The 24315-nt window shown below is 32.2% G+C and overlaps 1 long non-coding RNA gene and 2 pseudogenes across 1 annotated transcript in view; all 3 read left to right on the forward strand.

Moving 5' to 3' along the window:
- The window catches only part of LOC144556449 (uncharacterized), a 72155-nt gene that overhangs the window by 17989 nt on the left and 29851 nt on the right, over positions 1-24315 (forward strand). The gene's annotated exons all lie outside the window — the stretch shown is intronic.
- LOC144557666 (U6 spliceosomal RNA) lies at positions 12845-12907 on the forward strand (annotated as a pseudogene).
- Positions 19572-19632, forward strand: LOC144557665 (U6 spliceosomal RNA; annotated as a pseudogene).

The raw sequence follows: 24315 nt of genomic DNA on the forward strand, positions 1-24315 counted from the left end.
TTATAATGCTCAATATAGATTTGTATAATTTTGTATAATTTAGTGTACATGAATTATTTATATTGTTGTATAGTTTTAGAATTATGAGTTTAAAATGTCTCTGTTTAATGTTTCTCTGTTTTGGAATTTTAATTTTAAATGACTAGCAAAATTGGAGGCTAGCCACCAAAAAAAAAATTGGAAAAAAAAAGACAATTCTACACGGACATTTAACTAAAGTCCGTACAGAAAGATATTTAAACATTAAAAAAAATTGGGAAAAAAAAGACAATTCTACACGGACATTTAACTAAAGTCCGTACAGAAAGGTATTTAAACATTAAAAAAAATGGGAAAAAAAAAATAATTCTACACGAACATTTAACTAAAGTCCGTGTAGAAAGGTATTTAAACATAAAAAAAATAAGAGAGCTACACGGATATTTAGCTAAATATCCGTGTAGAAAGAGTAATTGTACACAGACATTTACCTAAATGTCAGTGTAGAAAGAGTAATCGTACACGGCTATTTATGTAATAATCCGTGTAGCTCGGTTATTTTGAGAGCGACGCTAACAATGGTTTGTACACAGTTGTTTATGTAATAATTTGTGTAGCTCTCGATAATTGAACACGGGTAAATATCCGTGTGTAAATATTTAAGAATTTCTACACCTTTACATACCACACGGCAGAAAATTCGTGTAGCTCCCCTGTTTATGTCCTTGTATAATCACTTATTTTGTAGTAGTGATCAGAGAACAAACATGGATTTGCATTAAATTACCAATGATTTTCCTGCCAGAGATTGTCAGCGTTTCGGACGATGTAATTAATAGTGCGAGTGCCTTTGAATGGTCAAATATATTAGATGAAAAAAATATTTTTAAAATATAATTCTGCAAGTTTTTACGGAAATAAATCTGTTATTCTACAAGTTTTCAACGGTTGATATCAGAATAACAAATTCCTATTATTAGAGTGGAAAAAACGTGTCGTGTTGTGCTGTACCGTGACTTGGTCTCGTGCCATGCCGTGACCAAATTAATTTTTCACGTGTCGTGCCGTGACTAAAATATCAAGGGATGGTCACGGCACGTGAATGGTCACGGCATGAGAGTCACGCGGTACCTAAACATGTGTCGCATGACTCGCGTAATCATTGAATCATAATTTAAGTTAGTTTATTCAACATTTATCATTTAATAAATATCTAATGGTCTTAATTAAACGTGACTCGCATGACTACGTGTTGTGCCGTGCCGTGACTAAAATATCAAGGGATGGTCACGGCATGTGAATGATCACGGTACGGGACACGCGAGTCACAGCACGTATCGGATAAACGTGTCGTGCCGTTCCGTAACAGAGCCGGTTCCGCCATGCCATTTTTCCCACTCTACGTGTTATTTCAATAACAACGAATCGATTTATTTCCAGCTTTTACAGACCTTAAACAACAAAAATATATATAACAACAACTATTGAATAAAGTACTTCAATATTTAATTCTCTTTGTTACTTGAGCGGAAACATTTATTTTTGTGATTGTTGAAATTAAATGAACTTTAGCTTTAAGTTCGCTAATTAATTTTTAAATATTTCTCGGTGATTACTGGGACCCAGTATAAATTGTTTTCTAAACAAGCAATAATAATAAGGTAAACAAAATTCTTTTGACTGCTTCTAATTAATTAATATTATTCTCCGAGTAGTATACTTGTTCCTCGCGCTTAGTCAAACCGAATAAACACCCAAATAGTCACCAACGAACTGGTCGACTTGACTAATTAATCAATTCCATGCTATGCTAGCTGGTCACTGGTTCACATTAATATATACACACGCACTCATTGGGAACAATCCTGTCATTTTCCTTGTTAATTCTAAGGAATCTCACACGTAAAATCACACTAGCTATAAACGCGCTCATTTAATTCAAAGTAAACTTCCTCTATAACCGACTATATATAGCCTTCTTATAAAACCAATGAAGATATTCTCTCATAACATAAAGTTCATCAATAAACCTTAAAGATCATCCGGATACAAGAGGAACGATCGATGACACCTAAGCGGCACCCGGCATGCCCGGGAAAGAACCGATGCCAACTTCAAGGCTGCATTCACAATGCATTCACAATGCCCGGGAATGAAATTTCCAATGATTTACATGAAGTTAATGCCAATTTCGATGGAGGATTGTTATATCAACCACTTGGGGCTGCCCAACCCAAGAAAGCCATTGGCACGATGCTTGCGCAAACGAAGATTAAGAAGGTGTCTGGCATTGTACTAGACAGGATCAGGTCTTGCTTGGGTTATGAAACGAAGAGATGTAGGTCGTAAACTTAATTAATTATCAATTCATGTGCAAATGTGTAGGATATATATTAATTATAGAGTTAGGCTAGTGTCATGCGGTGCTATGTATTTTTTAAACATTGAATGTACTTCAAGATCTGTGCAAAGAAGTTTGCTTAATGAAAAAATGAAGATGGGAAAGTAAAACTAAGTCTCTGTTAGGTAAAAGAACAAAATTCAAAACAAACAATTCTCTCCTCTCTCCCTCACGTGGCCGCCTCTGTACTTTTTTCTCAAATTCAAAAGGAAGAAGAGAGGACCAGCACTGCGCCTCCAGCCACCAGCCTCCTCACACCTCAAGCCGGCATACGTGTCGCACCATTAGCCACCTCTTGCCTCGTGCAGTCGTTCCTCCAGCCCACTAAACACAGTTGGCGGCGGTTAACCAAAAAGGATGGTGAGACGACAGATTGAGAGTGGTCGGGAGGCACCGGATCGAGGGAGGACTGGGGAGACCAGATCGAGAGCGGAAGTAAGGGGACAGGGGGTTGCAACTTCACAAGAGACTAACCGTCAAGAGGAGGCTTTGAGAAAGATGGAGACGATTAATAGAGGAGAGGGGTCTGTCGAAGACTTCAAGTCAAACATCTAACGGAGGGATCATTTTTAATTTGTTCTCTGTTAACTTTCGCCAGCGTTTAATTCAAACATCTAACGGAGGGATCATTTTTAATCTGTTCTCTGTTAACTTTCGCCAGCGTTTAATTTTTGCACGAATCTTAAAACACATCCGATGGTTAAAAATGCATAGCCCGCATGACACTTCATATGCATAGCACCGTAGCTTAATTCTTAATTATATATGTTAGTTTTTTGGTATTATGGTGAATTAAATAGTGCCTAATTCTTAATTATATATGTTAGTTTTTTGGTGTTATGGTGAACGAAAGGAAGTAACTGTATGCAAGTGTACATTAGCTCGTGTAAAAAAATTATGTAATATTCTTTTTGTTGATAAAAAAAAAAAATTATATATGATAGCAACTTCAAAATTATTATTAAATTATGTTAATAGTAACTTGAAAATTTAATCACAAAGCATTAATAATAAGATCTGAACAAAATTCAGAACTCCACTAACAAATTACTTCCCATGTAACATTGCTACATTTTTTTTATAATAGAATAATTGTTAATAATTACTAATGCCGACTATATTTAATTTCTCGGATCCAATATTCCTGGAAAAGTGACATAAAATGTTGCTAAGAACACATATTTGATTGGTCTTTCTTTAAGGAGAATGCAATAAATGTTAATTGTTTGACAAGCAAGCAATTGCCATTTGCCGACATCAGAGAACAGACATGGATTTGCATTAAATTACCAATGATTTTCCTGCCAAAGATTGTCAGCGTTTCGGACGATGTAATTAATAGTACGAGTGCCTTTGAATGGTCAAATATATTAGATGGAAAAGAGTCTGGCCAGAACATATGATATTAGTGTCATTTGATTAGTCTATATAACATCAACTCTAAATTCTATCGAATCAACTTTAAACAGTGAATTCAAACTGTTCAAATCCATCTATTTCATTAGTTGTGTGTTTCATGCAAAATTTATAATTTTTCAAATTTATTTAGTATTAAGTCAAGCGGTTAAATGTGTAAGTTTTTAAGTTAATTTTAATGCATTCATTTTTTAACATTTTTGACCGCTTAATTTGATACTAAAATAACTAAAAAATATAAAAAAATTGCATCTAAATGCATCACTCATAAAATAAATCGGGTTGGATTAGTCATTTGAAGTCTATCCAATCAATTTTGTAGTTGGTGACATATGACATCGATGTCATACTAGCCGAACTCAAATGAAACAAATATTTTAGAAGTATACTTTTGCATTTTTACGGAAATAAACCTAATAACAGGAACATGTTAATCCCATCTTAACCGTTCAAACTTTTCTATATGTGAATCTTAAAGAAATAAGTTTTCATGCACGGATCTTGACAAAGATCAACAATTGATATCAGAATAACAGATTCCTAGTATTAATTTCAATAACAACAGATTTATTTCCAGTTTTCACAGACCTTAAACAACAAAAATATATATATGACAACAACTATTCAATTAAGTACTTCAATATTTTAATCCCTTCGTTACTTGAGCGGAAACATTTATTTTTGTGATTGTTGAAATTATATGGACTTTAGCTTTAAGTTCGCTAATTAATTTTTAAATATTTCTCGATGATTACTGGGACCCAGTATAAATAACCTGACTCCGGTTCTTTTTCTGAATTTTTTTTTTATTTAGAATAAATTATTTTCTAAACAAGTAATAGGGTAATCAAAATTCTTTTGACTGCTTCCAATTAATTAATATTATTCTCCGAGTAGTCCTCTTTTTGTTTATGCACGGTAGTCCTTCGTCAAATTAACCATATATATATAGGAACTTCTGGACTGTTTCACCCGATAGAATTCTCGAACTGGCATGGCCGGTTTGACTAATCAATTGCATGCTATGGTAGCTGTATTTTTTTTTTTTTTTTGCTTTTAAAACTGCCCGTAGGCTTTGCATTTCCTCAGAAGAACATAGGAACCCTTACAGAGATAAAACCAATTCATTTTCACATAAAAAAATAATATTTTAAACTAATTATTTTAGACATGCATAAATTTATTTTATATAAAGTGACTAAAATATATAATTTAAATGACAATTTCATTTGCAATTTAATAGATATATGATAATTTCATATATTTTAATGAAATTACTTTCAAAACGTCATATTGACAAGAATATTAATTTTTATTTGATCCATCTCATAAATTAATTTGATATATATATTTTTTTATTTTTGAACACTAAAAGTAATAAAAAAATTAATTGCATGAGTACATTTCTTTGTTTTTTATTTATTTATAATTTACATATGTTTCAATGAAATTGGATTTATAATTTATTTATATTTCAATAAAAAAATGAAAATTTTTATTTATATTTGATTATAACAAAAATTATTGAGTTCAAATATACAACCATGTCAAATGAATTTTAATTGGTATAAATTTGGATTTACAATTTATTGGTTTTCAAAGAAAAAAAAAATAGAAAAAAAAAACATAAAACAAAAACAGAAAACAAAAACAGAAAAAAACCGGATCCGGACTGGACCGCCCAGCCCCCCGTACCCGGACCGTCCTGCCCCCGAACCCGTGACGGGCACGGATATTAAACGGGCAGGGCAGGATTTTTGAAAAAAAACCCGTGATGCCAGGCCCGTTTACCAAACACTAGCCAGTACATATGATATCAGTGTCATTTGATCAGTCTATATAACACCAACTCTAAATTCTATCGAATTGACTTTAAACGGTGAATTTAAACCGTTCAAATTTATCTATTTCATTAGTTGTGTGTTTCATGCAAAATTTATAATTTTTCAAATTTATTTAGTATCAAGTCAAGCAGTGAAATGTGCAAGTTTTTAAGTTAATTTTAATGCATTCATTTTTCAACATTTTTGACCGCTTAATTTGATACTAAAATAACTAAAACAATATAAAAAAATTGCATGTAAATGCATCACTCATAAAATAAATCGGTTTGAACGGTTTAGATTAGTCGTTCGAAGTCTATCCAATCAATTTTGTAGTTGGCGACATGTGACACCGATGTCATACTAGCCGGACTCTGATGAAAAATATATTTTAGAAGTATACTTCTGCATTTTTACGGAAATAAACCTAATAACAGGAACCTGTTATTCTGATCTTAACCGTTCAAACTTTTCTATATGTGAATCTTAAAGAAGTAAGTTTTTCATGCACAGATCTTGACAAAGATCAACAATTGATATCAGAATAACATATTCCTAGTATTAATTTTCAATAACAACAGATTTATTTTCAGTTTTTACAGACCTTAAACAACAAATATATATATATATATATATATGACAACAACTATTCAATAATTAAGTACTTCAATATTTTATTCTCTTCGTTAATTACTTGAGCGGAAACATTTATTTTTGTGATTGTTGAAATTATATGGACTTTAGCTTTAAGTTCGCTAATTATTTTTTAAATATTTCTCGATGATTACTGGGACCCAGTATAAATAACCTGACTCCGGTTCTTTTTCTGAATTATTATTTTTTTGACTGCTTCCAATTAACTAATATTATTCTCCGAGTAATATACGTACGTGTTCCTCGCCCTCTTTGTGTTTATGCACGGTAGTCCTTCGTCAAACCATATATATATATTGGATAAAACACATAAAATAACTAAAATACAAAATAGGAACTTCTGGTCTGTTTCACCCGACAGAATTCTCGATAGCTTGCGGATCAAACAATTAAACATCCAAATAGCTAGTCACCAACGAACGGGCCGGGCAACGGGTCGGCTTGACTAATCAATTGAATGCTAGCTGTACGCTGGTTCACATTAATATATATACGCGCTCTATAGCTCATTGGAAACAATCCTATGATTTTCCTTGTTAAGGAATTTCATACGTAAATTCACACTATATACGCGCTCATTAATTTAATCCAAGTAAATTTCCTCTATAACCGACTATATATTGCCTAGCTTTTTATAAACCAGATCATATTCTCTCATAACATAAGTTCATCAATAAACCTTAATTAAAGATCATCCTCTTACAACTCGATCAGATCTGCATTCAAACAATGAGTTCTCCATCTACAAGAGGAACGGGGACAACTAAGCGGCATCCAGCATGCCCGGGAAAGAACCGATGCCAACTTCAAGGCTGCATTCACAATGCATTCGCAATGCCCGGGAATGAAATTTTTATTTATTTAGATGAAGTTAAAGGCAGGTTTAGTGCTTATTCTTCCACCAGGTTCACTGGAGGTTTGTCATATCAGCGACTCGGGGCTGCTTATGAAGTTAATAACGAACCCAAGGAAGCCATTGGCACAATGGTGTATATTGCGCAAACGAAGATTAGGGAGGTGTCAGACATAGTACTAGACAGGGTCAGGTCTTACTTGAGTTATGAAATGCCGATGTAGGTCGTAATTAAACTTAATTAATTATCAATTCATGTGCAAATGTGTAGGATATATATTAATTTTTTAATTGGTGTTATGGTGAATTAAATAGTATAGGAAAGGAAGTAACTGTAAGCATGTGTACATTAGCTCGTGTAAAAAAAATGTAATATTCTTTTTGTGGATCAATAAAAATAATTATATATGATAGTAACTTGAAAATTTAATCACAAAGCATATATAGAGAAATATATATATATATATATATATATATATATATATATGGCTGTGGCTAATTTGCTGCCGGCAGCATTTCTGCCGGTGGTGCTGCCACTGTTTTTTCTATTTTTTGATGTTCAAACGACAAATCTAAACCGTTAGATGTTTAATCTATATTATAATCTACTTGGAGACCAAATTTTACATTTTTTGGAATTTTTTTACTATATATTAAGCTGGTTTGAAAACCGCTGATTTCAATGCTGCAGAAATTTACTGAAATCAGCGGTTTTCAAACCAGCTTAATATATAGTAAAAAAATTCAAAAAAATGTAAAATTTGGTCTCCAAGTAGATTATAATATAGATTAAACATCTAACAGTTTGGATTTGTTGTTTGGACATCACACGGCTAAATATAGCCCCGGCAGCACCTCTGCCGAAATGCTGCCAGCAGCAATTTAGACAGACCCATATATATATATATATATATATATATATATATATAGAGATGGGCTATGGTGCATTGCAATGCATAGGCCATGGTGTGCATTGGACCATAAATCACCGATTCAAAGTTCAAATGACCGATCCAAACCGTTCATCTTATTCTCCATATTAATATGTGCTTGGAGACCAAATTTTATATTTTTTGGAATTTTTTTACTATTTATTAAGCCACTTTGAAAATCGCTGATCCAACGGTGGCTTCTGATTTTACTGTTCCAAACAGTCACCGTTGGATCAGCGATTTTCAAAGTGGCTTAATAAATAGTAAAAAAATTCCAAAAAATATAAAATTTGGTCTCCAAGCACATATTAATATGGAGAACAAGATGAACGGTTTGGATCGGTCATTTGGACTTTGAATCGGTGATTTATGGTCCAATGCACACCATGGCCTATGCATTGCAATGCACCATAGCCCATCTCTCTCTCTCTCTCTCTCTCTCTCTATATATATATATATATATATATATATATAATGTTTCGAGTGGATCATTTGAATGCATGTACATAATTTAAATAAAGAAATTAATGACGGAATATAATTTTTTTTTTTGAAAACTTGGTAGTAGCTACCAAGGTTCGTGAGGGGGAATCGAACTCTCGACCTTTGGGTATAACAACTCTAGGACATTTTCCTAGCCAATTGTGCTACCTCCCCTTTCTCAACGGAATATAATTTAAATAATATAATATGAAGCTCTACAATAAATTAAACAATAGTTTGACCAATTAGTCTCAACATAAATAATTTACCTTCACAACTTAGATAATCAACAAATTTACAGCCAAAATTCAGAATGACTTGATTTATGTCGTTAACAATCAAGACCAAAACTCATCTGCAAAATAACTCTAATAAGTTTGACTAGAATTTAAGGACTTGCATATGTATTACAAAATAAAATAAAAATCTGGATCTAATTAATATTACAAAATATGTATCTGTTTTAGGCTATTGTGATCTAAAATTGGTACACAGATTAATTATATAGTGACGCAGCGAATAACCGTGACATCATAATCATTCTATTTGACTATGCGATTTGAATGGTCAAATATTAGATGACATCATAATCATTATTATTTTTTTGATAAAACTGATAGTGGCTATCAGAGAATTTACAACATTAATTACACCTGGCTATTAGATGACATCATAATCATTTTAACCCTTTTAAACTTTCTGGCTATTTGATTTCAATTTGCTGAACACCATAATAATGAGTTAGGCTAATATGACATTGGTGTTATTTGAAACTAAATAACACCAAATCTTAAACCCTTAGATCTGTTTTAAGATTCGTAATATCCGTTTTTACTGTTCAAGCACTTTATTTTGTACAAATCTTAAAACAGATCTAAGGGTTTAAGATTTGGTGTTATTTAGTTTCAAATAACACCAATGTCATATTAGCCTAACTCCATAATAATTTGATTTAGTCTAAAACCCGCAATTGCTAAAATTTGTTCTGCGAGAAAAGCCCAAACTAAATAATAATAAATGCTGATAACTGATAAGAGCCTTATAAATTCTAAAAACTATAAAATTTTGTCTCCAAGCACATTTAAATACGGATGTAAGGATGTGAGGCATGAATCAGACATGAAAACAATGATGCATTTAAACCTATTCATATAATACAAATATGATTTCACATATATGGACAAAATTAAGATATATAGGAGAGTTAGATGAATAGTTGTTATGTGATTTTATTTTATTATGAGGACTAATATTGATAATTTTTATAAAAAATAATAAGTCTAAAGAACAAAAATGAAAATTTTCAATTCATTGGAATAACCCCTTTCAGTTGAACTATGTTCATTGTTCTGCCATATTCACATATGCGTTTATCAGTACCAAAATATATACATATCTTTTTTTAAGAAAAGGTGATGATCATGTTCTCAAATTCCTGACACAAGATGTGCCATATTTTCTCCACATATACTCAAAATAATGTGAAAAGAAGAAATGTAAAAAGATGCAGTTTTTTTAGGAATAGAGATAAAAAAAAATTTTAATAACAAAAGCAGAACAAAATTCAGAACTCCCCTAACAAATTACTTCCCATGAAACAGTGCTACCTTTTATTTTAATAGAATAATTACTAATGCCGACTATATTTAATTAATTTCTCGGATCGATATTCCTGGAAAAGTGACAGAAAATATTGCCAAGAACCCATATTTGATTGGTCTTTCTTTAAGGAGAATGCAATAAATTTTAATTGTTTGACAAGCATGCAATTACCATTTGCCGACATCAGAGAACAAACATGAATTTGCATTAAATTACCAATTATTTTCCTTTCGGAGATTGTCAGCGTTTCAGCGTTTCAGCGTTTCAGCGTTCCTCGCCCTTAGCTTTGTGTTTGTTTTGTGCAGGTCGTCCTTAGTCAAACCATATATTTCGGATAAAAACACATAAAATAAATAAATACAAAAATAATTTATATGAATAATAAGTAATTAAATTGATTAAATAGGAACCTTCTGGACTGTTTCACCTGAATTCCCGATAGCTTGCAGATCACACAATTAATTAAACACCCAATTCTAGTCACCAACGAGCTGGACGCTGCTTCATTAATTGGAAACAGTCCAATTATTTTCCTTGTTAATTTTAAGGAATCTCATACGTAATAAAATCACACTATATACGCGCTAGCTCATTTAATTCTACGTAAACTTCCTTTATATATAACCGACTATATATATATATAGCCTTCTTATAAACCAATGCACACACCGCCACACCCAGATCATATTCTCTCGTAACATAAGTTCATCAATAAACCTTAAAGATCATCCTCTTACAACTCCATCAGATCTGCATTCAAACAATGAGTTCTCCGGCTACAAGAGGAACGGGGACAACTAAGCGGCACCCGGCATGCCCGGGAAAGAGCCGATGCCAACTTCAAGGCTGCGTTCACAATTCTTTCACAATGCCCGGGAAAGAAATTTCCATTGATTTATATGAAGTTAATGGCAAGTTTGGTGCTTATTATCCTTCCGTCAGGTTCGCTGGAGGTTTGTTATATCATCGACTCGGGGCTTCTTATGAAGTTAATAACGAACCCAAGGAAGCCATTGGCACGATGATGATGCATATTGCGCAAACGAAGATTAGGATTAGGGAGGTGTCTGGCATTGTACTAGACAGGATCAGGTCTTACTTGACTTATGAAATGCCGATGTAGGTCGTAATTAAACTTAATTAATTATCAATTCATGTGCAAATGTGTAGATATATATTAATTATATATGTTAGTTTTTTGGTGTTATGGTGAATTAAATAGTGTATGAAAGGAAGTAACTTTAACCATGTGTACATTAGCTCCTGTAAATTTTTTTTGTAATATTATTTTTGTTGATCAATAAAAATAATTATATATGATATATAGCAACTTGAAAATAATATTATTGAATTATGAACTTATTTATATGATAGTAAGTTGAAAATTTAATCACAAAGCGTATATAGCAAAAATATATATAATGTTTCGTGTGGATCATTTGAATGCATGTGCATAATTTAAATAAAGAAATTCATAACGTACGGAATATAATTTAAATAATATAATATGAAGCACTAAAAATAAATTAAACAATACTACGACCAATTAGTCTGAACATAAATAATTTAGTTCCACAACTTAGATAATAAACAAATTAATTTACAGACAAATTCAGAATGACTTGATTTATATCGTTAATAATCATGACCAAAACTCATCCGTAAAATAATTCTAATAAGTTTGACTAGAATTTAAGGACTTAAATATGTATTATAAAATAAAATAAAAATTTGGATCTAATTAATTACCTTAGAAAATCTGTATCTGTTTTAGGTTATTGTAATTCTTCGGAATTATAGAATTGGACCTTTGAAATTGGAAACACACAGATTAATGATTTTTTTTTTTAAATAGAATCAAATTTAAATAATTCAAGAGAACAATCAAGTTGGACAGTGGAGACAACTACTATGCTTATTGTGCATACTTATTATGCTTACTTTTTTGCCTCCACAGATCCATAGGATCACAGGATTAGTGAAACTGTTTTTTATAAAATCAAAATTCAGTCTGTTTATTTCGTTGAAATATTTAAATTTGATTCTATTTAAAAAACATCCAAATTAATTATATAGTCAAAATACCCGTGACATCATTATCATTCTATTATTAAGTTGTTAATTATATAGTACATGTACACCTCCACAGCCAGAATAATTGTTTGGAATAATTTGAACTTTCTTTGAAAGTATGGTTATGTTTTATAGGGGCATTAATTTATATTTATTATTATACAAAATAGGTATACAATTATATCTTGTTTATAAATTTCTTACCCACCTTATTTATTTTCTGGCACCACCTATGTATGTACGAAATCCAAAATGATGTATGCCTGCGCGAATTGTTATTATATATAATCAATTCAGCTGATTTGGATGATATTTGACAAAAAGAGCTGAGCTGCCTGACCATAATTTGATTTAGTCTTACATCCGCAATTGCTACCAATTTGTTGGACCAGGAAAGCCCAAACTAAATAATAATCAACGCTTTTAGCCAACCTTCAAAACAAAACAAAAAATCAAGGCCCAAACGAGTTTCTTGCTTGGACTCAGTTTACCACAATTCGTGCTATAGAGCACCGCAGAAGTACCAACGTGTGGGTCCTCCATTCAGGTTCATTTCAATGGAACTTGTCTATGTAAGAACCAACCTCCGTACGCGCATATCCCGTTCCGGAACTCGGAAAGTGCAATTTAAAATTAGCATGACCCCTGCGCAAGAATGACACGCACAGATCGATAAATGGTCCAAATTTTTTTCTCATTTCGTGCTTTCTAGGCTACTGCTTTCCATATGCATGTCCGACCGATTTTTTAAAAAATATCCAAAAAAACACAAGTTATTAAAAATAACCATGTTTCAAAAAAATTTAAAAATGTCCAAATCGCTCAATTTTTCGGTGGTCCTGAATATTTATTGCGAACTGCCAAATTTCCTCGCAGTCCAAAATTTTTTTTTTCCCGAACCGCCAATATTTCTGGCGGTCCGAGATTTTTTTTTTTTGTTTTGCAATTTTTTTTAGGCACCTCAACTTTGCACCTCTAATTAACATAGCAAACCACCTTCAAAAATCGTAAAAATTGACCGATATGCAGTCTTGACATGGTAGAATAGGACTGTAAAGTTTCATACAAAATCTCTCAACAGGTCGTAAGATATCGGCTCTAAAATATTGCCCGAATTGCTGAATATTTCATTCTGAATCCAACTTTGCACATCTGGTTAACATAGCAAAACATCTCCAAAAATCGTGAAAATTTACCGACATGTAGTCTTGACATGGTAGAACAGGACTGTGAAGTTTCATACAAAATCTCCGAACAGGTCGTGAGATGTCGGCTCTCAAAAATTGCCTGAATTACTGAATATTTCATTCTGAGTCCAACTTTGCATATCTGGATAACATAACAAAACACCTCCAAAAATCGTGAAAATTGCCAACATGCATTTTTTACAAGGTAGAACAGGACTGTGAAGGTTCATACAAAATCTCCGAACAGGTCGTGAGATACCGACTCTCAAAAATTGCCCGAATTGCTGAATATTTCATTCTGAGTTCAACTTTGCACATTTGGATAACATAGCAAAACACCTAAAAAAATCGTGAAAATTGGCCGACATGGAGTCTTGATATTGTAGAACATGACTGAATTTTCATACAAAATCTCCGAACAGGTCGTGAGATATCGGCTTTCAAATATTGTCCGAACTGTTGAAAATTGGCCGTGAGACCAACTTTGCACATCTGGTTAACATAGCAAACTATGAACCAAATTGCAAAAGTTATTATATCAGCATGTAGAGCATTAAAAAATACACAAAATTAACATAAATTTCAATTTATTTGGATTTTTTTACAGTTAGTTATGAATTTATAAAATTCAACTTTTGAAAAAACTTTAAACAGCTATAACTTTGGCTAAGAAAGTCAGATTTACGTGTAACTTTAAACAGCTATAACCTTAAACGGCTATAACTGCATGTCAGTCAATTTTCACGATTTTCGGAGGTGTTTTGCTATGTTAACCAGATGTGCAAAGTTAGACTCAGAATGAAATATTCAGCAATTCGGACAATTTTTGAAAGCCGATATCTCACGACCTGTTCGGAGATTTTGTATAAAATTTTACAGTCCTGTTCTACCATATCAAGAATGCATGTCGGTCAATTTTCACAATTTTCGATGGTTAAAAAATGCATAGCGCCGCATGATACTTTATATGCATAGCACCGTAGCCTAATTCTTAATTGAGGAGGGTTCAAATGCCTCCATGTTTTTGTGCCTCCATCTCTCTTCATTATTTTCAAAGTTCAAACAGTCGATCTGAACCGCTCAATCTAACCTCCATACTAAAATATGTTTGGAGACCAAATTTTATATTTTTAGGAATTTTTTTACTATTTTTTTAGATAGGTACAAAAATACTGTTTTTAGATGGTTCAAATTTACTGATTTTGTACCTATCTAAAAAAATAATAAAAAAATTCCTAAATAGTATATTAATTTTTTAATTGGTGTTATGGTTAATTAAATAGTATAGGAAAGGAAGTAACTGTAAGGATGTGTACATTAGCTCGTGTAAAAAAAAATTGTAATATTCTTTTTGTTGATCAATAAAAATAATTATATATGATAGTAACTTGAAACTTATTATCGAATTATGAACTTATTAATATGATATTAATATGATAGTAACTTGAAAATTTAATCACAAAGCATATATAGAAAAAGAATATATATAATGTTTCGTGTTGATCATTTGAATGCATGTACATAATTTAAATAACGCAATTAATTACGGAATATAATTTAAATAATATATATAATATGAAGCTCTTAAAATAAATTAAACAATACCCTGACCAATTACTATGAACATACATAATTTAGTTTCACAACTTAGATAATCAACAAATTTACAGATAAAATTGAGAATGACTTGATTTATATAATCATGACCAAAACTAATCCGTAAAATAACTCTAACAAGTTTGACTATAATTTAAGGACTTGCATATGTATTACAAAATAAAATAAAATTCTGGATCTAATTAACATTACAAAATCTATCTGTTTTAGGCTATTGTGATCTGGACCTTGAAATTGGTACACAGATTAATTATATAGTGACGCAGCGAATAACCGTGACATCATAATCATTTTTTTTTTTTTGATAAAACTGATAGTCGCTATCAGAGAATTTACAACATTAATTACACCTGGCCGGCTATTAGATGACATCATAATCATTTTAACCCTTTTAACTTTCTGGCTATTCGATTTCAATTTGCTGAACACCAAAATTTGATTTAGTCTAAAACCCGCAATTGCTAAAATTTGTTGTGACAGAAAAGTCCATACTAAATAATAATAAATGCTGATAACTGATAAGAGCCTCATACATTCTAAAAACTATAAAATTTTGTCTCCAAGCACATTTAAATACGGATGTAAGGATATGAGACATGAAAACAATGATGCATTTAAACCTTTTCATATAATACAAATATGATTTCACATATATGGACAAAATTAGAAAATTAAGATATATAGGAGAGTTAGATGAATAGTTGTTATGTGATTTTATTTTATTATGAGGACTAATATTGATAATTTTTATAAAAAATAATAATTCTAAAGAAAAAAACGAAAATTTTCAATTCATTGGAATAACCCCTTTCAGTTGAACTATATATGTTCATTGTTCCGCCATATTCACATATGCGTTTATGAGTACCAAAATATATACATATCTTTTTTTAAGAAAAGGTGATGATCATGTTCTCAAATTCCTGACACAAGATGTGCCATATTTTCTCCACATGTACACAAAATAATGTGAAAAGAAGAAATGTAAAAAGATGCAGTTTTTTTTAGGAATAGAGATAAAAAAATAAAAAAATTAATAACAAGAGCAGAACAAAATTCAGAACTCCCCTAACAAATTAGTTCCCATGAATAGGGGTGTCAATGGATACGGTACGGGTCGGGTGGAGACATTTTCATACCCATACCCATTAAAATTGACCTTACCCATACCCTATCCATACCCATTAAAAATTGATCTTACCCTACCCTACCCTACCCTTACCCGTTAATATTATCGGGTAACGAAACGGTAGCGGATGAATAACGGATAATACTAGTATAATAATTAGTTTTATTATATTTTACAAATTAAACATCAAAAACTCATTCATTTTAACACATATACATTTAATTTTTTAAAAATAAAATAGATGTGCAATCAATTCCAACTAAATTAATTTTTAAAAAGAATAAAAATTGAAAAACACGAATATACATTTCAGTGGGTTAGAAATTGAATTGAATATACATTTAAGTGGGTTGGAAATTGAATTGAATATATATTTGGATTTTATAATTACCCTATAGGGTAACGGGTACGAAATAGTCATTACCCATACCCTTACCCATTTATTTAACGAAAAAAAATTCTTACCCATACTCATACCCAATAAGCTAACGAAAAAAAAAACTTACCCATACCCGCCTTATCGAATACGATACGGATCGGATAAACGGCTAAAAAGGTACCATTGACACCCCAACCCATGAAACAGTGCTACCTTTTTTTTAATAGAATAATTACTAATGCCGACTATATTTAATTAATTTCTCGGATCGATATTCCTGGAAAAGTGTCAGAAAATGTTGCCAAGAACTGATATTTGATTGGTCTTTCTTTAAGGATAATGCAATAAATTTTAATTGTTTGACAAGCATGCAATTGCCATTTGCCGACATCAGAGAACAAACATAGATTTGCATTAAATTACCAATTATTTTCCTTTTGGAGATTGTCAGCGTTTCGGATGTAATTAATTAATATTATTCTCCGAGTATAGTATACTTGTTCCTCGCCCCTTAGCTTTGTGTTTGTTTTGTGCAGGTCGTCCTTAGTCAAACCATATATTTCGGATAAAAACACATAAAATAAATAAATACAAAAATAATTTATATGAATAATAAGTAATTAAATTGATTAAATAGGAACCTTCTGGACTGTTTCACCTGAATTCCCGATAGCTTGCAGATCACACAATTAATTAAACACCCAATTCTAGTCACCAACGAGCTGGACGCTGCTTCATTAATTGGAAACAGTCCAATTATTTTCCTTGTTAATTTTAAGGAATCTCATACGTAATAAAATCACACTATATACGCGCTAGCTCATTTAATTCTACGTAAACTTCCTTTATATATAACCGACTATATATATATATAGCCTTCTTATAAACCAATGCACACACCGCCACACGCACCCAGATCATATTCTCTCGTAACATAAGTTCATCAATAAACCTTAAAGATCATCCTCTTACAACTCCATCAGATCTGCATTCAAACAATGAGTTCTCCGGCTACAAGAGGAACGGGGACAACTAAGCGGCACCCGGCATGCCCGGGAAAGAGCCGATGCCAACTTCAAGGCTGTGTTCATAATTCTTTCACAATGTCCGGGAAAGAAATTTCCATTGATTTATATGAAGTTAATGGCAGGTTTGGTGCTTATTATCCTTCCGTCAGGTTCGCTGGAGGTTTGTTATATCATCGACTCGGGGATGCTTATGAAGTTAATAACGAACCCAAGGAAGCCATTGGCACGATGATGATGCATATTGCGCAAACGAAGATTAGGGTTAGGGAGGTGTCTGGCATTGTACTAGACAGGATCAGGTCTTACTTAACTTATGAAATGCCGATGTAGGTCGTAATTAAACTTAATTAATTATCAATTCATGTGCAAATGTGTAGATATATATTAATTATATATGTTAGTTTTTTGGTGTTATGGTGAATTAAATAGTCACATATATATTAATTATATATGTTAGTTTTTTGGTGTTATGGTGAATTAAATAGTGTATGAAAGGAAGTAACTGTAACCATGTGTACATTAGATCCTGTAATTTTTTTTTTGTAATATTCTTTTTCTTGATCAATAAAAGTAATTATATATGATATATAGCAACTTGAAAATAATATTATTGAATTATGAACTTATTTATATGATAGTAAGTTGAAAATTTAATCACAAAGCATATATAGCAAAAATATATATAATGTTTCGTGTGGATCATTTGAATGCATGTGCATAATTTAAATAAAGAAATTCATAACGTACGGAATATAATTTAAATAATATAATATGAAGCACTAAAAATAAATTAAACAATACTCTGATCAATTAGTCTGAACATAAATAATTTAGTTTCACAACTTAGATAATAAACAAATTTACAGACAAATTCAAAATGACTTGATTTATATCGTTAATAATCATGACCAAAACTCATCCGTAAAATAATTCTAACAAGTTTGACTAGAATTTAAGGACTTGCATATGTATTATAAAATAAAATAAAAATCTGGATCTAATTAAATTACCTTAGAAAATCTGTATCTGTTTTAGGTTATTGTAATTCTTCGGACTTATAGAATTGGATCTTTGAAATTGGAAACACACAGATTAATGATTTTGTTTTTTTAAATAGAATCAAATTTAAATATTTCAAGGGAACAAGCAAGTTGGACTGATTTCTTTTATGAAAAACAGCTCCACTGATCATGTGGATCAGTGGAGACAGCTACTATGCTTATTGTGCGTACTTATTATGCTTACTTTTTTGCCTCCACAGATCCACAGGATCGGTGAAGCTATTTTTTATAAAATCAAAATTCAGTCTGTTTGTTTCGTTGAAATATTTAAATTTGATTCTATTTAAAAAAAAATCAAATTAATTATATAGTCGCGAATACCCGTGACATCATTATCATTCTATCATTAAGTTGTTAATTATATAGTACATGTACACCTCCACAGCCACAATAATTGTGTGGAATAATTTGAACTTTATTTGAAAGTATGGTTATGTTTTCTAGGGGCATTAATTTATATTTATTATTATACAAAATAGGTATACAATTATATCTTGTTTATAAATTTCTTACCGACCTTATTTATTTTCTGGCACCACCTATGTATGTATGAAATCCAAAATGATGTATGCCTGCGCAAATTGTTATTATATATATAATTAATTCAGCTGATTTGGATGATATTTGACAAAAAGAGCTGAGTTGCCTGACCATAATTTGATTTTGTCTTACATCCGCAATTGCTACCAATTTTTTGGACCAGGAAAAGCCCAAACTAAATAATAATCAACGCTTTTAGCTGACCTTCAAAACAAAACAAAAAATCAAGGCCCAAACGAGTTTCTTGCTTGGACTCAGTTTACAACAATTCGTGCTATAGAGCACCGCAGAAGTACCAACGTGTGGGTCCTCCATTCAGGTTAATTTGTAAGTTCATTTCAATGGAACTTGTCTATGTAAGAACCAACCTCCGTACGCGCATATCCTGTTCCAGAACTCGGAAAGTGCAATTTCAAATTAGCATGACCCCTGCGCAAGAATGACACGCACAGATCGAGAAATGGTTCAAATTTTTTTTCTCATTTCTTGCTTTCTGGGCTACTGCTTTCCTCATTTACTAATCGAATTTTCTTCTTCTTTATGCACTTTCAAGGACCTCCGCACCAAGCAAATTATCCTTCAAGTTTCTCGCACTATAGGCCTCTACCTCATTTCTTTGCCTCATCCCTCCTCTCCTCAAGCCTATGTTGGAGCTCGGGTTTCAGCCAATGTGTGGCATGCTCGGTTTGCTCACACCAATCATGATACCACTTTACTTCTTTTGAACTCTTGGAAGTTACCTTTTAATTGAAACAAGTTGCTTAATTGTCATTCCTGTTGTTTGGCAAAAACACATAAGCTGCCTTTTACTCACTCTACTTCTTGTTCTTCCTCTCCTTTAGAACTTGTTTATTCGGATATTTGAGGTCCTTCCCCGATAACCTCTTCTAGTGGTTTTCGTTATTATGTGATATTTGTGGATGTTTTCTCGAAATTTACATGGATTTATTTTATGGCAAGTAAGAGTGAAGTTCTTTTTATTTTCACTCATTTCAAGGGGCAAATTGAAAACTTACTCTCCACTAAAATTAAAATTTTTTGTACCAATGGTGGTACGGAGTATAAACTCATTCAAAAAGCTTTTCCTATCATAATTCACCAAACTACTTGTCCTCATACGCCCCAACAGAATGGTGTTTCCGAAAGGAAGCATCGTCACATTGTGGAACTCGTTTTAGCCTCCATGACTCATGCCTCTATCCCGATGTCCTATTGGGATCACATTTTTGCAAGTGTTGTTTACATCATTAACCGCATGCCTTCCCATACAAAATCAGTTCCATACACATCCTTTTTCAAAACTGAACCCGATTACAATTTCCTTCGTGTTTTGGGATGTCTTTGCTTCCCTCTCACGAGACCCTATAATGCTCATAAATTGGAAACTCGCTCTTTACCATGTGTCTTTATGGGCTATGCTCATTCTCAAAAAGGATATCGATGCTTGCATTTACCGACTAACATGATTTTTGTATCACGACATGTGGTCTTTGATGAAAACTGTTTCCCCTTTCACAATTGAAGAGAGGATCTGGAGGGAGGGGACACGTGGAGGAGCCAGGGAAGAACAGCTGTGGACGGGAAGAGCAAGAGCGGTAGCGAAGAAGTATTTTCAACCGTGCGATACAAATCGAACGAAGAAGAGAGAGTGTGTCACTGTAGATGATACTGTTCATATACAGTAACCGATCCATCCAAGATTATATCTATAGATAGATTCATCCGTTTACACCCCTTTCAAGCCGAAACGGTTTTCTCGAGCATGGCCCAGAACGGGGTTTTGGCGGAATTCTGGACTGTAGCAGGCCTGTTCCCCGTGGTTAGAGGTATGGGTTTTATTCTTAGTCTTGGTTCGGTTCTTTAATAAAGGTCCGGAACCGGTTAATCTTGACTGAAGTCTAGTCTTTTGAGGACCTTCTTCATATGACCCTATCAGCAAGTATCATAGGCATCTTATTTATTTATTTATTTATTTTAAATCTGGGCACCATTACTTTGATATATAACGCTGATTGATCACATGGTATAGCTTAGACTTAGGGGTGATTAATGAGCGAGCATGAGCGAGTTAGGGTATGCTCATGCTCGCTCATTAAGTAAATGAGCGAGTTGTTAATGAGCGAGTTTAAATGAGCGAGTTATGAGCGGTTCACGAGTTATGACTTATGACTCATAACAAAATTATATAGTGTGCTCACGCATAACAAAATTTGTTAAAAGTCATCATAACAAATTGTCATAATTTATTTAAAATAAAATATAATAAAAATTCAACAAAAATATAATTATATTACAAAAATAAAATAATCCAACATAAACTAACAACAGAAACTAATAAAAATTCAACAACTATCGTCTTGTCGATTTTGACGGTCCTACTTGTGACATACAGATAGATATTTCATTGTCACATACCTACAAATTTGTATTATGAAAACAATAATGAAAATTCATCTTAAACAAGCAACAAGCAGTTGGAATTTTAAATTGCTAGTTTAGAATTAAACTTTCATCTTAAACAAGCAACCTTGGTTCTGCCGATTTACAAAAAAAATGAATATGAAATCATGAATATTAGTATATTACACAAGATTAAATGTTACATTGTGCTCACTATATTACACATGATTAAATATGAAATTATGCTCACTATCTATCAATTTTAATGAGGCAAGGTTGATGTTACACAGAATTACACATGATTAAATGTGGCAGGGATTAGATGTGGCAAATTCTTAATGAGCGAGTTGAGTCATGCTCATGCTCGCTCATTAAGTAAATGAGCGAGTTGTTAATGAGCGAGTTTAAATGAGCGGATAAATGAGCGAGTTTAAGTGAGCTTTTAATGAGCGAGTTATGAGCGGCTCACGAGTTATGAGCGATTTACTCACCCCTACTTAGACTACTGTCAACAATCTAGAAATTGATGAACTGGTACGGTAACATTTAAGGCAGGTACAAAGGTATTAGGAACTAGTACGTACAAAGGTGTTGTAACTCATGTAATCTTGTGCATCAGATTTAGTCTTTTATCAAAATTAATGATTCTAATTAATTTGAAAAAAAAATGGAAAAAATTAAGGACAGCAACTCTTTGAAGACCAAACAGAATCAGATTCATTCATAACAAAAGAGAACATAAAGGGAAAAGTATGATAATGACTCTTAACTCTAATAATTGAATTTGAACAAACAAAAAGGATGTTCTGAATGCAAAAACAAATCTGACAAAAGAAATATGCGAAAACTGTAGATTTAATAAAAAAAACACCCCGCATGCAAATGCAATGTTTGAACTACTTCCCCAATCCATTACTAAAAGTTTAATTAATATTAAACAAAATTAATCGTCTCCTTGCATGCCCTTTTTCTGGGAGTGCGAGCTCTGTACAGTTTTAGTGCCATTAGCACAGATATTGCAACTTGTCAGAATGACCTGACTCATGTTTGACTCCTCTCGTATTTTTCTCATCAGTAGTTTTACCATCATCCTTCCTACTTCATCTTTCTCATTATTCCTGCAAGCACAAACAAGTTGTTATGGGATAATTTATTTTTCAACAATTTGTTGGTTCAAAACTTCAATTATCAGTTTCTTAGCTACCTACTCACACTCATTAATTACAAGGAAATGTGGTAATTCATTGCCAAAAGAATAAAAAAATTAGGAAGATTGAACATCCAAAAGAACAAAAGTTAATTTTTCATCTAATTTAGACAATCAATATATATATATATATATATATATATATATATATAGAGGTAGGCTAATATACAATCGATTGTTCCTGAGGTCCCGTACAACCAAGTCATTTTCCGATTTTTAAAGTCCAAATGATCAATCCAAACCGTTAATCTTGTTCTCCATATTAATATGTGTTTGGAGACCAAATTTTACATTTTTCTGAATTTGTTTACTATTTATTAAGCCACATTGAAATCCGCTGATCCAACGGTGGCTTAACAAAACAGTAAAATCAGAAGCCACCGTTGGATCAGCGATTTTCAAAGTGGCTTAATAAATAGTAAACAAATTCAGAAAAATGTAAAATTTGGTCTCCAAACACATATTAATATGGAGAACAAGATTAACGGTTTGGATTGATCATTTGGACTTTAAAAATCGGAAAATGACTTGGTTGTACGGGACCTCAGGAACAATCGATTGTATATTAGCCTACCTCTATATATATATATATATATATATATATATATATATATATATATATACAGAGAGAGAGAGAGAGGGGCTAATAAACAATCGATTGTTCCTAGCCTCCCGTGCAACCAAGTCGTTTTCCAATTTTTAAAGTCCAAATGATCGATCCAAACCGTTAGATGTGATCTCCATATTAAAATGTGCTAGGAGACCAAATTTTACATTTTTTAAATTTTTTTTACTATTTATTAAGCCACTTTGAAAATCGCTGATCCAACGATGACTTAACCAAACAGTAAAATCAGTATATAGTAATTTAGATAATATATATATATATATATATATAGAGGTAGGCCAATATACAATTGATTGTTCCTGAGGTCCCGTACAACCAAGTCATTTTTCGATTTTTAAAGTCCAAATGATCAATCCAAACCGTTCATCTTGTTCTCCATATTAATATGTGCTTGGAGACCAAATTTTATATTTTTCTGAATTTTTTTACTATTTATTAAGCCACTTTGAAAACCGCTGATCCAACGGTGACTTAACAAAACAGTAAAATCATAAGCCACCGTTGGATCAGCGATTTTCAAAGTGGCTTAATAAATAGTAAAAAAATTCAGAAAAATATAAAATTTGGTCTCCAAGCACATATTAATATGGAGAACAAGATGAACGGTTTGGATTGATCATTTGGACTTTAAAAATCGGAAAATGACTTGGTTGTACGGGACCTCAGGAACAATCGATTGTATATTAGCCTACCTCTATATATATATATATATATATATATATATAGAGTACGGCTAACGCGCTTCCTCTAGCATATGGGCCGAAATGCTTCCGGTGAAAATTTGAAATTTCAAAATCCAAAAAGTCGATCTGAACCGTTCATCTCCTTCTCCATATTAATATCTGCTTGGAGACCAAATTTTACATTTTTCTGAAATTTTTTACTATTTATTAAGCCACTTTGAAAATCGCTGATCCAACGGT

This window comes from Carex rostrata, chromosome 7 (assembly GCF_964058835.1).
Source record: "Carex rostrata chromosome 7, lpCarRost1.2, whole genome shotgun sequence".
In the NCBI taxonomy this organism is placed as follows: domain Eukaryota; kingdom Viridiplantae; phylum Streptophyta; class Magnoliopsida; order Poales; family Cyperaceae; genus Carex; species Carex rostrata.